Raw genomic sequence first — 16334 nt, 5'->3', positions numbered from 1 at the left:
TTTTGAAATGAAAACTACATTGTCACTGACTCCTTCTTGTGAAGGATATGATGAATATTCATTAGCCAGTTAAATTTTTTATATTATTATTTTTGTAATAAACTTTATTTTGGAAAAAATTTTAGATATACAGTAAAGTTGCAAAGATAAAACAGAGATTCTTCATGTACCTTTCACCCAGTTTTCCCTAATGTTAACAACCTAAACATGACACATTTGTCAGAATTAAGAAATTAACATTGGACAGTGTTATTAAATAAACTACAGGCTTTACTTGGATTTCACTAGTTTCCCTAGTGAGGTTCTCGGTCTGTTCCAGGATCCAGTCCAGGATATCACATTGCATTTAGTCCTCATGGCTCCTTAGTCTCCTCCATCTGTGACACTTTCTGTCTTTCCTTATTTTTCATGACCTTGACAGTTTTGAAGAGTGCTAGTCAGATATTTTGTGGAATGGCCCTCAGTATGGGTTTGCCTGGTGTTTTTCACATTGTTAGACTGGCCTGATGAGTTTGGGTGAAGAATATGCAGAGGTGAAGTGCTGTCCTCATTGTATCGTATCAGGGAGTACAGTGACGTCAGCATGGCTTATCACTGCAGAGGTTCACCTTGCAGGCTTAGTATTTTTATTCCTTGATTTTATACATGTTTTATGTGGCTCTGGTTCCCCACTGGGCTGCTAGTCCTTTCAGGCCAAGGCCCCTGCTCTTCTTGCTTTGTGCCTCTTCCCAGCATGAGGATGCGTGCTGTGGACCTGCAGGGTCAAGTAAAGATGTATTTGAGTTGCATGCTTCTGTGAGCATTTAACAATTTTCATAATCATAGGTGGAACAAGATTGGCCATGTGTTGATAATTGTTGAAACTAGGGGTCATTGTTCTAGTCTCTCTTTTTTATATGTTTAACATTTTCGATAAAAAATAAAGAGAAAGGGCTGCCTTGGTGGCGCAGTGGTTAAGAATCCGCCTGCCAACGCAGGGGACATGGGTTCGAGCCCTGGTCCGGGAAGATCCCACATGCCATGGAGCAACTAAGCCTGTGTGCCACAACTACTGAGCCTGCGCTCTGGAGCCCACAAGCCACAACTACTGAGCCCACGTGCCACAACTACTGAAGCCTGCGTGCCTAGAGCCCGTGCTCCACAACAAAGAGAAGCCACCCCAATGAGAAGCCTGTGCACCGCAATGAAGAGTAGCCCTGGCTCACTGCAACTAGGGGAAGCCCGCATGCAGCAACAAAGACCCCACGCAGCCACAATAAATAAATAAATAAATCTAAAAAAGAGAGAGAGAAAAACATTTCCAATCTACAGCTATAATGAATCCCAGGTTGTTTTTGATAGTGTAGGTGTTATGATGTTGATTGTTGCCAGAGTTGTTCAGGCTGTTACTCATCTTAAATGTATTTGTTTCCTCTTCAAGGCCCGGATAGGAAGAAAAACTTGCATCTAAACCAATGTTAAGTGGTACTGCTAATAACTATGTAATAATATTTCTTAACATCTTTGAAGAAGAAAAATCATTAGTGTGCCATCAGACAATAATTCCAATTAAAATGAGGTTACAACTTAGTTGGAATATATTTATGGAATAGAAAGAAAATCTTGACTATTGTCACAAATTTACTGTAAAGAACATTTGAATCTAATGAATTTGGATGCGGCCTATTTCTTATACGTGCAGCAATTTGACCTTACAAATTGTGAGTCTGGTCTTTCAGTGAATGTAGTAGAGAAATACTGATTCCATTTAAAGATCCTAGCCCCTCCTCCTGAACCCCAAGACACTTTCTAATAGGTGGGGGATTGTGAGTGGATTGTGAAGGGTATACTGAGGGAACAAGCACAAAGTGACCCAGGATCTGGATAAACTTGCTGTCTTTGTGCTCCCTCAGTTAACCTGCAAACACAGTCACCGAGTTATGAGTTGTAAAAGTGAACATTGTCATGATGTATAATAAGCACACTTGGTGGTGTCACACTTTAAGAAGATGTTGGCTCTGGAAGTTAGTACTAACTTGTGACTGTTTATACAGTTACCCCCAGCCCTACTCCTGGTGTGTAGGTTTGTCTCTTCTTACCTGTTTCAGGCCTTTATGACAGCTTTGTGTGTGTGTGTTAATTGAATGCGTTTGGTGGTCACCAGTCATGTGAGCTGTCAGAGGCACTGTCCCCTCTTAGGGAAGGGGCGGTCTGGCTGTTGAGAGCCTAAGTCTCGTCCTTGCCTGTGTGTGGATGGCGCTAGGGATGGGGCCTTTCACTTGGTTCTCTTCATCCAGCAAACTGAGACTTGATTATATACCAGATTGTCTCCCTTAGACCTGCCTCTGCATGGAATTAATTCATGTGATGTGGAGGTTTTAAAGAACTTCCACACTGTGGATGAGATTTCTGGCTTGAGGCTGGGGCCAGCACCTGCTGCTTTTCAGCGCAGCTGGAGAGTCTTAACTCTTCCTGGAACTTGTGTTTCTTTACAGAAATGGTTTGTAAAATCTCAGACTTTATGGAATAAATTTTGTGGAGTGCTCAGGAATCCCGTCCCTCCTCTTTCCCCCAAGAAATATTGCACAATTGGTGAAGCCAGCTGCAGGAGGTGACATGCCCTGCAGGCAGGGGTTTGCCCGTGACCTCCCTGTATCTTTCGGTTTACAGAGGACTTCTGCGAGTTGTGGTCCTGAACCCCCTCTCAGTAGTGGGGATCTGGACAGCCCTTTTGAACCCAGCCTTGGCATCGTCTCTCTGGTTTTAAAAACTCCTAAAGGAACTCATTTATTTTTTCATTATAAAATCAGTACATGTACTTTGTAAAGTACAAATATAGGTTTTCAAAAGAGAAAATCACTGTCAATACCTAGATGTACACTTCTCCAGATTGTTAAAGTCACACACACAAATGTGATTTTTAAAAACAAACGGGGGTGCTCGCTTCGGCAGCACATATACTAAAATTGGAATGATACAGAGAAGATTAGCATGGCCCCTGTGCAAGGATGACATGCAAATTCGTGAAGCGTTCCATATTTTTTCAAATCTGTTATTATGTGCTTCATCCCCTTTGCCTGTCAAATGCTGGACATTTTCAATAGCATCTCTGCCTATAAGATATCAATGAGATTAATCAGTTTTTCTGTTTGATATTTTATCAAATTAGGGCTAACTTTTTGGTATGATTAAAGGATAGCAACTTTAAAAACAAAACAAAGCAAAACAAATGGGGTCATAATATTTAAACTGTTTTGTAACCTGTCCGTCTTTAGCTTAGTTTCACACATGGGAGATACATGTCCCTCATCTTAGGATGGGTCACCTGTCACAAATGCAAAGTGACCACTGCCAGGCTGAGTGGCTTGCTTTCTCCCTGTGACTCCCGCCAGGTGCTCAGCCCGGTCAGCCTCTTGGCAGGGTTCCCTCACTTTATCTTCCTTAATGAGACCTTCTGAACCAGCCTCTCCGTATCCATACTCCATTCCTGTGGTCATTGTGAGTTCGTTTCCATTTGGATTGTTATGGCATTGATTCACTGATTTTCCGACATTTACTGATTGCCTACTCTCTGAATTTCCTGGGGGTTAACCTTATGCTGCTGCTGCCTGAGTATGTGCCTCTTGTGTTTCAGCCCTACTCTTGGAGAGGCCCCTTTGACCCTTCCCTGACTTTAGTTGTGACCAGCATCCTCTGGAGCGTCCAGTTCTGTCATCAGGAGGTGATCTCCATGGCTACCATTGAAAAACACACTACGTGTACCTTATCTCACTCAGTCTCCCCAAGCCCTGAGGTGGTTATTGAGGCCGTCTTCATGTTACAGGTAGAGGCACAGGAAGCTTACAGACTGGCCAAGATCCTGCATCTGCTCACCTCTGCCCCCACTCAGTGCTGCTTTTCTCACGCAGAAGTCTGTGGATGGCCCTGTAGGGGACCTGCCTCCAATGGTTACCTGGCCTGTGTCCTCACACGGCAGGATCGTGACCTGTGCCAGAGTATGACTGGGAACATTGTGTTAAAAGACTGTTTCGTATAGTAGACTTCCATTTTAAATGGTGAAAGTAGAAGAAAAACGTAAAGTTTGTAAAACAAGATACACTTCTAAGTTTGTATTATATTTATAGTCATATTTCAGACTGAGAATGGAAGCTTTTAGAGGTTAGAGACCATGTCTTTTAAGTTGACTTTCTATAACACTCAACAGTGCCTGCGAGCTTTAGATTCATTCATTTATTAAACACTTAATGTATTCTTATTACATGCCAAATTGAAGTACAGGATTGAAAATCTTGAATAAAAGTTCAAATGTTTCCAGCTTCTTGGCACATGGGGTTCTTGATCTTTTCCATCTTTCCCATCTTATCCCTAGCACAGGTCCAAAATGGGGAAGGAGAAAGGAGAAGGTAATGGTAGCATTCTGGAGTGCTTGGGATCACGTTCATTTATTTACATATTTATACCTCTCCTGGTTTCACAAAGGATTTGAGTTGGTTGTTTGGGACTATCAAAAATAAATAAATAAGTAAAAGGTGGCTTCCTTTGCTATCCCCAAAGCAACAGCAATAAAATAGATGTTTAGTATCTGATAAGGACCTCAGAGGTCACCTAGAACGCTCCTACTCAGTGTTTGTGGGGCCCAGGACAGGCTCCGCTGTCAGAGGGAACCAAGTGTAGCAGTTCTGACCATGCACAGCCACTGCCCCGTGGGCCGTAGTTTCCTCATCTGAAAAATAGGGACAGTACTCCCACCTTGTAGGGCTATCATGAAGTGTAGAATCATTGTATGTAAAGATCCTGGCAAATGTATATAAAATGTCATAAAACAGTCCCTAATTTTATCCTCTGTTTGCAGGGTTTCCAAACACAAGTTTATGATGGTATTTTTACTGCTGTGCCGCTAAAATATCAACAGTATAATCATTGTTTAAGCTAAAGACACTTAGTTTGAGGCTTTTCGTTTATTCTGAAGTTGTATGACCCACATTTTAGTGTTAAAATACCTTTTTAAAATTATTAAAATGCCTTTGAAATGGAATAATGCTAAGTGCTAGGTTTTCTCTTTTCTTAACGTCCTTAGTGGACAGAATAAAGTTGGCAGCCTTAAGTTGGGTGATTCTGCCTGTTGACCGAAAAAAAATGCACAACCTAAAAGTTGAGAGTTATGTTTTATTTGGTGGACATTCTGAGAACTTCACGCTTGGGACACAGCTTCTCAGATAATGCTGAGAAACTGTTCCAAAGAGGCACAGTGGGGAGCCAGGATATATAGGAGTTTTTGTAACAAAAGACCAGGTAGTCCGAACATCAAAGGGTTACTGTTAATAAAAGAAAACCAGATATCTCAAGTTAAGGAATTTAGCACTTTTCTATGTATGGGAAGATGCAAGAGTCTGGGCTCACTGAAATCATTCCTTTGATATGCACGTCAGCTACATGGGGCCAGCATCCTGTGCTTTCTCATCCTGAGTCTCCTCAGGGTGCACCATCGGGGTTGGCTGAGGCAATTGACTGCTAGATGGTGGGCATCTTGTTTCTATCCTGAGTTCCTTCAGGGCTCACCGTCGGGCCGCTGTAATGTGGTGGCTTGATGGCTGTAACATCCTTTGTTTACTGATATGGCAGGCAACATTTTAGTTCACATGCCCTTAATGAAAGGCACTGGTCAGTGAAGTTGGAGCTTTCATATGGTGCCCTGCCCTCTCCCCTGGGGAAGAGGAAGCCATAGCCAGAGGTGCAGAGTGACACAACCCCTTCTTACCTGACTCAGCTCAGGGTCCCCTCTCCTGGGGAGTCTTCCCACATCTCTTCCCAGCCTCCCACCCCCAAACCCCCTTCACTCCTGCTTAGGTCTATTACGTAGCACTTGTCACACTGTGTGGTCCTCTGGGGGCTTGTCTGTCTACCCTACTGAACTCTAAGCTGCTTAAGGAAAAGTGTGGTGAATTATTTAGCTTGTGACTTCCAGAGTCTAGCAGAGAGAGCGTACATGTAAATAAATGAGGGGGGAAATGACACCAATAAGCCCCTAATAAAACATTAGCACAGCATATCTTTAACTCTATTCCTGAAAATATGCCAAAACTCACCACAAACTCTGCTCACCACTCTTTTTTTGAATTCAGACCTTCTTCGTTGGGTGTGTTGCCCAAAGAAGGCTCGAGCTGTTCCTGGGACTGGGAGGCAGCGGCAGGAGCTGTATGACATCCTAACCACTGAGATGTTGTGTTAGAATTCCAGGTGTTGCTTGTCATGCTGGCATTTTATAAAATGCATAAGGAAAGAAATTAACGTGTTTTTTTCTATCACATTGGTGCTTTGAAGTTTTTCTTAATTGGGCTTTCTGCTTTAATTAGCCTGGCTTCATATTTTCTTTCTCTTTTTTTTTTTTTTTTTAAGCTTTGAGCAAGTGTCAGAGAAGCAAAGAAGCTTATATAAAAGGTTTTAACCTTTTTTTAATTTTAACTTTGCCAAAGATAGAACTGGTACTTAGCTTGTCCCTGGCAACTTCTTTGATAGAGAGTGATAGAAATTTGGCTTTGTTTATTCCTTTTTATGTACATTATGTGAGAAGAGTAAAGGTAAGATGGCTCTGTTTATGTCTTGGTTCATGAAAAATATGAAAGGCTAACCAGTAAGATTCGAACATAGCCACTACCCTCTCCCCAACCAAAAAACAAAAACAACAAAAAGATCAGAATGTTTTTACATAACCCATTTATGAACATGATAGGTTTCTAGAATTTAAGATTTACTTATCAATTAAAAAAAAAAGGAAAAGCTAATACCTGTAATTATCGTTCTTAGATTTTACTTATTTACTGACTGTCAACTATTGAAACTTGTCACTGAGAGCTGCCATTTCTAAGTTGCTGACTGGCATTATCAAATTTTACTGCAGTGATGATGGAGAGAACTGAGCTAATCTGGTTAGAAAGTGGACCATTCGGGCTCATCAGAATCATTTGTGTGTGTTAGAGGATCAATTATTCTAAGAATTGAGACCTAATAAAATATACTTAGTGCTAACATTACACAGAACTTATTTCATTTGGCCTTTGAACCAGAGGACCTTGAAGTTCAATTCCTGGTGAACGTCAGTCGCTGTTGTACCGCTGATGCAGATGCTGGGAGCAGGAGAAAGTTCTGTTTTTCAAGTTCTGCAGAGGGCTCCTTTCCTCCTCTTTTTCTTTCTTCTTCTTCTCTCCTGTCCTGTCTTCTCCCCCTCCTCCCCTCCCTTTTCTCTTTACTGAGATATTAATTAACATACAACTGAATGCCCTCATTTAGAGGCTTTGACAAATAGATACGCCTGTGTAGCCACTGTCCTAATCAAGACATAGAACATTTCCATCATTTCAAAAAGTTCCTTGTGCCCCCGTGCAGTCAGCCCCCCTGTCCCCAGCCCCAGGCATACATTGATCTGTCACCCTAGGTGAGTTTTGCCTGGTTTAGAATTTCATGTAAATATGAGACACACGGTGTGTATCTTTTGCATCTGGCTTCTTTTGCTCACCATGATGTTTCTGTGTTTCCCTCATGTTACTTCTGTCAGTGGCTCATTCCTTTTAAGCGCCAAGTAGTTTTCCACTGCGTGTCGATGATGCTGCACACGGTTGTTTTTTGATGTCCTGTATGGAGAAGTGTGGCAGAGAAATCAGGGCTCTGCAGGAGTATACGCATAGTCTGTTTGTAATACCCTCTTCCCCCAGCTTTCCTCAGCACTTGAGGAAGGCTGAGAGGAAGAGCAAATAAACAAACCGAGATTTTAGGGGTGTCACCTTTTCATCAGAGCCTTGAGTCTTGTTAGTCCTTAAGTGGTTTGGCTTCTCAGAGCAACACTATTCTGGTGACCCTTAGCTTGTGGCAGCCGATATGATCTTGGTGTTTGTCTTTCTGGAGATGGGGGGATGGGCATTCCGAATGGTTTAAGGTCTTGTGACTAGAGAGGCTCTTCTAGGGCTTTTGCATGACTTGTGCCATCCCTGCTGGCGCTAGGCCGCTTGGCTCTGCATTTAGGGCTTGCTAAGTTCCGAGACATGTGAACCGTGGAGCACATGTAGCATGGGGCCGCCAGGCACCCCCGCCTCCCACCCCAGCCTCTGCCTCTGAGTCGTCTGGCTCTTGTCCGGCTCTGTCCTGGCTCAGCTGTTAGCTTTAGCCCAGTTGGGAGGAATAAAGCACAGAACTGCAATTTGCACTGTTTTATTAACAACCCAATTACTGCGTGCCCATAACCTCTTTAAGAATCACCTTGTGGGACTTCCCTGGCGGTCCAGGGGTTGGGACTACGCACTTCCACTGCAGTGGGCACGGGTTCGGTCCCTGATTGGGGAACTAAGATCCCTGTGGTGTGGCCAAAAAACAAACAAACAAAGAAACACAGAAAGAATCACCTTGTAAGAGGCAGTGGTTGCTTAGGGCTGGGGGAAGGCATGGTGGGGTAGGGAGAGGGGCGATAGCTAAAGAGTACAGGGTTTCTTTTAGAGATGATGAAAATGTCCTAAAATTGGGGTGATGGTTGCCATATCTGTGAATATACTAAAAACCATTGAATTGTACACTTTAAATGGCTGAATTGTATGGTATGTGAATTATATCTCAATAAAGCTATTTTTTTTTAAAGTGTGGTATTAGAGCAAGGACAGACCAATAGAGGAATGGGGGGAAATTGACATCATAGAAATTTTACTCTTTCCCCATATGACATGACCTGTTGCTAAATATCCTAGTTTGCTTCACAGCTCTAGTTCCATGGGGGGCATAAGAGTGTGGCAGAAAGAGGATGGGCTTTGAAGTATCAGGTGAACCTGAGTTTGAATCCCCATTCTGCTGTTATTAGCTGGGTGACCTTGGGCAGGTCACTTAACTTCTCTGTGCTGGTTTCCCTTCTGTAAAAGGGGACTAGTAGTACCTATCTTATGGGATCTTTTAAAAGAGCTCGGTAGAGGCAGCCATTTTCACCACGTGACAGTCATATAACAAAGGTATCAGATAGAAGAGGTAGCGTGGTCAGACGCTGTCCTGATGTCTGTGAGTTCTGCTAGGTTAACTGCTGTTCACTTGAATCCCCCTGCTGTTGTGCACTGGTAACGATGACTGAGGTAATGGATGACCCTGGCAGTCTTTAGCTAATTTGCTGGACTCTCTGCTTCTGAATTTTTTTTCTGCCTTAATCCACATGGTTTAGTAGGTTGGTGGCAAGCTTTTGGAGAGCCCACTTGTGTCCCCTGCTTTGTGAAGCCTTCCCACCCTGGGTCACTGCTCCCTTCACGCTGTTCCCTCAACCCTTGGGGCACGTTGGTTCTAGCATTTATCAGCTCGTGCCATTTTAATTTATTTACACTTCTGCCATGACCATAAACTGTGAGAAATGCAGGGAAGGGACCTTGGCTTTTCAGTCATGGGGCCCCGAGGCCCTAAGCACTGTGCCTGGCACTGATGTTTGTTGAATGAATGCCCAATGGTTTCAAGTCTGGTGACAAACCAGTTTGGAACTGGAAATACCAGTTTAGGCCCCACATGCTAGAAGTTAGCAGGTGGGTTTCCCTGGAGCAGTGTTTCTGTCCCAGCACCACCTCCAGGGGCTGCACCCCTGCCCCAGGATGGGAGAGCTGCCAGAGGGCCAGGAGAGCTTGCCTCCTGCCAGGCATCCACTGGTGAGATGTGGCTGAAGTTATGAGGAGGGAGAAAGTGCCCTGGCCACGCTGGAAAGCTGGTCTCGCTACTTCATAGTCCTACTGCTATCTGCGTTCTTAATTCAGTTCATATACAATTTTTATTAAGCAGCAGCTGTATCCAAGACCCAGTTCTGATTCTTTAGGGAAGCCAAGATGGAGAGGCAGTGTGGTGTAGTGGTTAACAGCTGGGCTTTGGAGGCTGACTGCATGGGGTTCATTCCTGGCCCTCGCCATGAACCAGCTCCAGGACACAGGGCAAGTAATATAACTTCTCTGTGCCTCAGTTATCTCACCTGGAAAATGGAGGAGGTAACAGTACTTACCCTCATAGGGTTATTTTCATGATTGACCATAAATAAAGTAAGCACTATATAAATGTTTATTGAGCAGCCTTTGTTTGTTGGATTTTAAAAAAAATAAAGAGCATGAGCCTCTTAAACCTTGCTGTGATTGTCCCTCCCATAACCAAGAGCGCTAAGTGGGGATCTGGGGAAAAGAAGAGTTTTCTGTCATGCTAGCTGATAGCAAGGAGAGGTAGACAATCAGCTTGCTTTGCTAGAACAACTCAGGTGTGTATTCCTTCTTAGTGGAAGAGAATACCCCCAGACAAAGGCTTTGGTGACCATATTTTTATGCTGCTTAAGCTTAGTTAAAGCACGTACTCTGAAAGAGAACTGCCATGCCATTGGTTTTAGAAAGCCTGTCTTGGTACTCAACAAGCCTTTTGACTTGTTGCTCAACCTTTTCCAGCCATAGTGTCCACCACTGGACAAAATGACCTTTAGGGCCATTAGACCTTCAGTTCCTGATCCTGTCTGTCCCGCAGCAAACCCTGGGATGAAGTGGCCAGCCTCCCTGCAGAACAGAGGATGCTGCTGTGGCGTGTGCACCTCTGTAAGGGTGTAACTGACTTAACTAGGCTGGCGGCAGAGGACGGTGAAGTCTGCATTGGGTTGACTTCGTGGGGAGAGTGCGGGGAAAGTGGTATCATAATTTTCTGAGTAGTGTGAATGATAATCACATGTCAAATAATTGAGGCTTTTGTTGATATGGTCTTTGCTTTATTGGTGTTTTTCCATTAGGGAATTTCTAAACCGAGATTTTTTTTTTTCCTTGAAGAATCAATTTTATTTATTTATCTTTGATTGCGTTGGGTCTTCGTTGCTGTGCGCAGGCTTTCTCTAGTTGCGGTGAGCGGGGGCTCCTCTTTGTTGCGGTGCGCGGGCTTCTCGTTGCAGTGCACGGGCTTCTCATTGCGGTGACTTCTCTTGTTGCGGAGCACGAGCTCTAGGCGCGCGGGCTCAGTAGTTGTGGCTCGCGGGCTCTAGAGCACAGGCTCAGTAGTTGTGGCACACGGGCTTAGTTGCTCTGCGGCATGTGGGATCTCCTCTGACCAGGGATGGAACCTCTGTCCCCTGCAATAGAAGCGCGGAGTCTTAACCACTGGGCCACCAGGAAAGCCCCTTAAAACACTTTTTATTCAGGTATAAATATATGTACGTAAAAGTGTGCATATTATACGTGTGTATACCAATGAATTTTCACAAATACACCACACCCATAACAGCTCAAAAAACAGAACACTGCTCAGAAGCATTCCTGGTGACCCCTTCCTGCTCTGTCCCTCTCTGCTCTGCCCTGTCCTGGCCTCGCTTGGCACAGAGTTGTGCCTTCTCTTTATCTAATGGGAATTATACAGTATGTTCTTGTGGGCACATACATTTGAAAATGAGGAGATAGGGAGATTTCCCTGGTGGCTCAGTGGTTAAGACTCCGTGCTCCCAATGCAGGGGCCCCAGGTTCGATCCCTGGCCGGGGAACTGGATCCCACATGCATGCTGCAGCTAGGAGTTCGCATGCCACAACTAAGGAGCCCGCGGGCTGCAACTAAAAGGAGCCCACCTGCTACAACTAAGACCTGGTGCAAATAAATAAATATTTTAAAAAAAGGAAACCCCTCAACACTTAAAAAATAAATAAATAAAATGAGGAGATAGGATCTCTTCCTCCTCACCTAAAGTTATATTATTCTTTTTTTCCTTCACTTTCAGTTCTTTGTAAAACTCTAGGAAGTAAGGTGTTTTTGTGTTGATTTTTACTTCCAGGGAATCACACTTGCATATTTGAGTGCCCTAGTTCCTAGGAGGCAGTCACACTGCTGAGACCAGGGTCCCCTGCCTGTGTCCAGCATGAGCCTGCGTCAGGCTTCCCCTGCATCTCCCACTGTCAAGCTGCTTTGCCTTGTGTGTGGAGTCACAGAGAGAAGCTGAGTTTTACACGTGGGGCAATGGAAGGTTATCCCATGCAAGTAAACCCCTGTCACATTAACTCCTGGCTCCTTAGAAACAGAGCATGTCTTTTTTTCCTCCTAAGTGGGAGGATCCCAAATACAAGAAGAGACTCTAAGACCATCATATACAGTGTAAGTTAGTTTATATATAAGTTGATTTTGGGGGGTGATTTGACTTTCGTTCTCAGTCCTTTTCTCTCTGATTTTCCATGGAATACTGAGATTTCTGTTTGGCTACTTACTGAAAAGAAAGCTCTTCTGTGATGGTCCCAGCAGGCTTGCAGCGGCGGTCTGAGAACCTGGTGCCTGTAGGGTGAATGCAGCAGTGTAGGGGAATGGCCTTATCTCGGCTGCAAGGAGTCGGCAGCCAACAGGAAATGATGAAATGTGCTGGGAGAATTCTGCTGGGAGCCGAGGTCAGACATACCAGCAGGGACGGAAGGAGGCAGGTACGGAAGCTGATCTGCCAAGTTAGGCAGTTGAAGCCGCCTTTGACAGGAAAACGTGAGTGTGCTATTTAGAACATGCATTTCCTTTAAGGGAGACCTTCTGAAAGTAAAATTTTCATTGATTGTTTTTTTCCCTCCAGAGTGATTGATTTAACAGAACCCTTACCTTCTAAGCACACCTTAGTTTTAGAGCTTCTTGATAGAAATGTTCACTCAGTTCAATATCAACTGAACAGTGTGGAGTGTTTTATCCAAAATGCTTTGAGAAAATGTTAGAGTACGTGTTTGATTTTCTTGGTGAATTCATCTTGACCTAAACAAATGAAGGACTATGCTTTATAATTTCTACTCTGGTTTTAGAACATATGTGCATGCTTCATTTCAAAATAGAGGGAATAAATTAAAAACTTAGGCATGTTTTAGACTAGTTTGCATACCTCTGGCTGTATTTTTTTCTTACTGTGTAGCTAAATGAATTACTTGAGTTAACAGTTAATAGAGGGTTGGTTTCTTTTCCCCCTACTGTCAGGCATTACGTTTATTACATGCTGCAACTTCCTTTCTTAACAGCCACAGCTAATCTACAAACTCACAACTGGGACTTGTGATAGAAAATGAACAAATTAGCTTTTCCAGTTAACTGTAATTGCTGTTTCATGACCGGCTCTTCCAGAATCCCAGAATTAGCATGCGGCTTGCTCCAAGGCCCCCCTCCGTCTTCCTCCTCAGTCAGTTCTTATTTTTCTTCTCATCTGGACCCTGTGCTCTCGTCCCCATCTGACTGCTATCACTGGACACTTTATTTTCATTTTTATTGGATAGCAAAATGGAAAACTTTTATTGTTTCAATAGCTGAGCAGCTTTACATACATATTTGTTTCTTATCTTGAAGTCGTACTCTGGAATTGAAAAATTTTGGCTCCCTCTCCCTTTCCTTTGTTTATGCAGTACTGTAATTCTAATTAGAAGATTTTTTTTAAAAATCCCGATATGTGAGTGATTCATCACTATTTATTGGCTTACCTATTGCTGTGAACGTTAGAAAGGCAGTGTCCTCTTTCTGTTCTCCAGAAAGCGCCATGCTGGTACAGTCTGTGCCACACACACAAGCATATTTTCTTGTTAGGTCATTACCTAGTGTGATGTATGTATTTCTAACACTTTTAAGGTTGCATATTTCCTATTTTCTAGACCTTAATCAGGTTTCCTATTTTCAGACGTTAATCAGGTTTCACCCTTGCTCATATAATTTAGAACAGGGGTCCCCAGCCCCGGGGCCGTGGACCGGTACCAGTACCAGTCTGTGGCCTGTTAGGAACCGGGCTGCACAGCAGGAGGTGAGCGGCAAGAGAGCGAAGCTTCATCTGCCGCCCCCGTCGCTGGAGTTACTGCCTGAACCGTCCCCCTTCCCCTGCCTGTGGAAAAATTGTCTTCCACGAAACGGGTCCCTGGTGCCAAAAAGGTTGGGGACCGCTGATTTAGAATATCTCAACTTCCTTCTTTCTTCATATATAAGATATCTTACCTAATTCTAGGTGAACTTTAATGCTGCATTTATGAAAATGATAAACAGGTATCCTAGCTTCAATCTGAAGCATGTCTTATAGGTCTGAGATTTATGCCAGTAGTAAAAATAAGCCTCCCCCCACTTTTATACATTGTTAGTATTCTGTTTTGCTCAGCCATATAATTCTATTATTTAGGAGGTGGCGCAATTAAAAAGGCGGGAACATGATCTTCAGAGTTGTAATGGCTCTTGGAGTCATTATAGTCAGGCCCATTCATTTAAAAAAAATTTTTTTTTTAATTTTTATTTAATTAATTTATTTATTTGGCCACGCCGTGCAGCATGTGGGAATCTTAGTTCCCTGACCAGGGTTCAAACCTACGCCCCCTGCAGTGGAAGCGTGGAGTCCTTTTTTTTTTTTTTTAAACATCTTTATTGGAGTATAATTCTTTACAATGCTGTGTTAGTTTCTGCTGTATAACAAAATGAATCAGCTATACATATACATTTATTCCCATATCTCCTCCCTCTTGCGTCTCCCTTCCACCCTCCCTATCCCACCCCTCTAGGTGGTCACAAAGCACCGAGCTGATCTCCCTGTGCTATGCGGCTGCTTCCCACTAGCTATCTCTTTTACATTTGGTAGTGTATATATGTCCATGCCACTCTCTCACTTCGTCCCAGCTTACCCTTCCCCCTCCGCGTGTCCTCAAGTCCATTCTCTACGTCTGCATCTTTATTCCTGTCCTGCCCCTAGGTTCTTCAGAACCATTTTTTTAAGCGTGGAGTCTTAACCACTGGACGGCCAGGGAAGTCCCCCTTCATCTTTTTTTTTTTAAACAAAGGAATTAAGACTGAGAGGTGAAATGCCTTGCTGACTTGTCCAAGGTCACATGGCTTGTTGGTGGCTGAGTGAGTCTGGAACCCAGTTCTCCTGACTTCTGGGCCACTGGCTTTTCCTTTATCTGCTTTCTCCACATATTATCTCAAGATTAATAGGACTTGGCCAAGACTGGCTTTTTTCTTCTTATGAGTCCATTTTCATTTGTTTCATTTTCAAATACTCAGCTTTTATTCAAGAATTTCCCTAAGTGAGCACCATTCGGCACAGGTGTGCAATGAATTACCTCAAGCACAAATTACCTGTCAAGCACAATGAGCATTGACATTTCTCCCTTTGTGAGAGATTTTTCTTAAAAACAAAGAGTTCTCTATTTTATAAAGGTTTTCTTGTTTCTCCCCTAAACTAGGTCTTACTCAATTGTTACTGTTATAAGAAAACCTCATTATATGATTATCTGCTAGATGAGAAATCCATACTTAATAAAATCATAACTAATAAAAAAATAGACGGAAGTACTTGATTCTTCTTTGAAAAGAGGATTCTTCAGATTGTGAAAGGAAAACCCTGAACTCTGTGGGAGCATTTTGGCCCCTAGGAAGGAATACTGACAACTCTATCTTGCTAACTCTCAGTCTGGACTGACAGGGTTTTGGAATAGGATAGACTTTAAAATAATACATTATAATGTAAATAAAAGGGGTAGTGATTTAATTTATAAAAATGAAATTTATCTACAACCTTCCAGAAACATTTAAAAATAGTCTCTCCTAAAAATTGAATTTGAATCCTCTGAAATTCAAGTATGGGAATTAGATGCAAATAGAGGCATGCTGAGAACAGTGAGTGACTGTTCTTAGACCTTGATGTGGCTCCCACTCTGTCCAAAGTCACCTTAAAATGCCTTGGAGAGGTTCATAGAATAGCACTTATTTGTATTTTCTGAAGTACTTAGAGTATATGTTGTGGAAAATTTCTGAAACAAATATACTACAGGAAAATAGGCATTTTTATAAATATTTTAATTGTACTTGAAATTGTGGTCAATAACTTTATACCTATTTTAATTTATAAAACCTGGGAATGAAGTAGGATACATGAGCAATGTTTTTTTTGTTTTGTTTTGTTTTTTTAACGCTGACTGTGGACATGCATTCTTGCCCTCTTTGCCTGGAGAGGAGCAATGCTTTTGTGCACTAGGTTGGGACTGTGTCTTCCCTCCTGGTATTCTGGTACCGCTTTTTGTCATTGTCCTTGAAGAAGCTGCTTTCAGTTGGTGAGCCAGATGACTACATCGGGGGTTAAAGAAAGGGTGAGGAGGCTGCTTCAGGGACTGGCTTAGTTCACTTCTCCCGTAATTTAGTTACCTTTGTTCCCCAGTCAGCATTTTATATGTCCTGCTGTATTTTCAGTACATATTAACTATAGAATATTTTAACTGGCTTCCTTTTCTTAATACATATCGGGTTGGCCTTAATAAATATATAATTATATATATGTATATATAAACATAATTAATATATAATAGTCCTAGTCAGTAATAAGTAATATTTGACATTCCTCCTTGCCCCTAGCTTCTGTCCACATTAGT

General features: G+C 42.8%; 1 protein-coding gene and 1 non-coding gene across 9 annotated transcripts in view; both read left to right on the top strand.

Annotated features, from left to right (window-relative positions):
• Positions 1 to 16334, top strand: part of PACSIN2 (protein kinase C and casein kinase substrate in neurons 2) — a 136690-nt gene that overhangs the window by 34523 nt on the left and 85833 nt on the right. The window contains exon 1 of one of the 8 annotated variants that reach the window (XM_036864615.1): positions 12337 to 12450. The exons of 5 other annotated variants lie outside the window; for them this stretch is intronic. The gene's annotated coding sequence lies outside the window, so the exon portion shown is untranslated. Of the gene's footprint in view, positions 1 to 12336; positions 12451 to 16334 lie in introns of those variants that run through there. 2 more of the 8 variants (XM_036864612.1, XM_036864609.1) reach the window with 2 other exon arrangements.
• LOC118902948 lies at positions 2916 to 3022 on the top strand. Its single transcript, XR_005021658.1, has one exon. It is a non-coding gene; the product is annotated as a U6 spliceosomal RNA (small nuclear RNA).

The sequence above is a fragment of the Balaenoptera musculus genome, chromosome 10, assembly GCF_009873245.2.
Source record: "Balaenoptera musculus isolate JJ_BM4_2016_0621 chromosome 10, mBalMus1.pri.v3, whole genome shotgun sequence".
NCBI classification, from domain to species: domain Eukaryota; kingdom Metazoa; phylum Chordata; class Mammalia; order Artiodactyla; family Balaenopteridae; genus Balaenoptera; species Balaenoptera musculus.
Note: the sequence above shows the minus strand (reverse complement) of the source record. Positions and strands in the feature narration are given on the sequence as shown.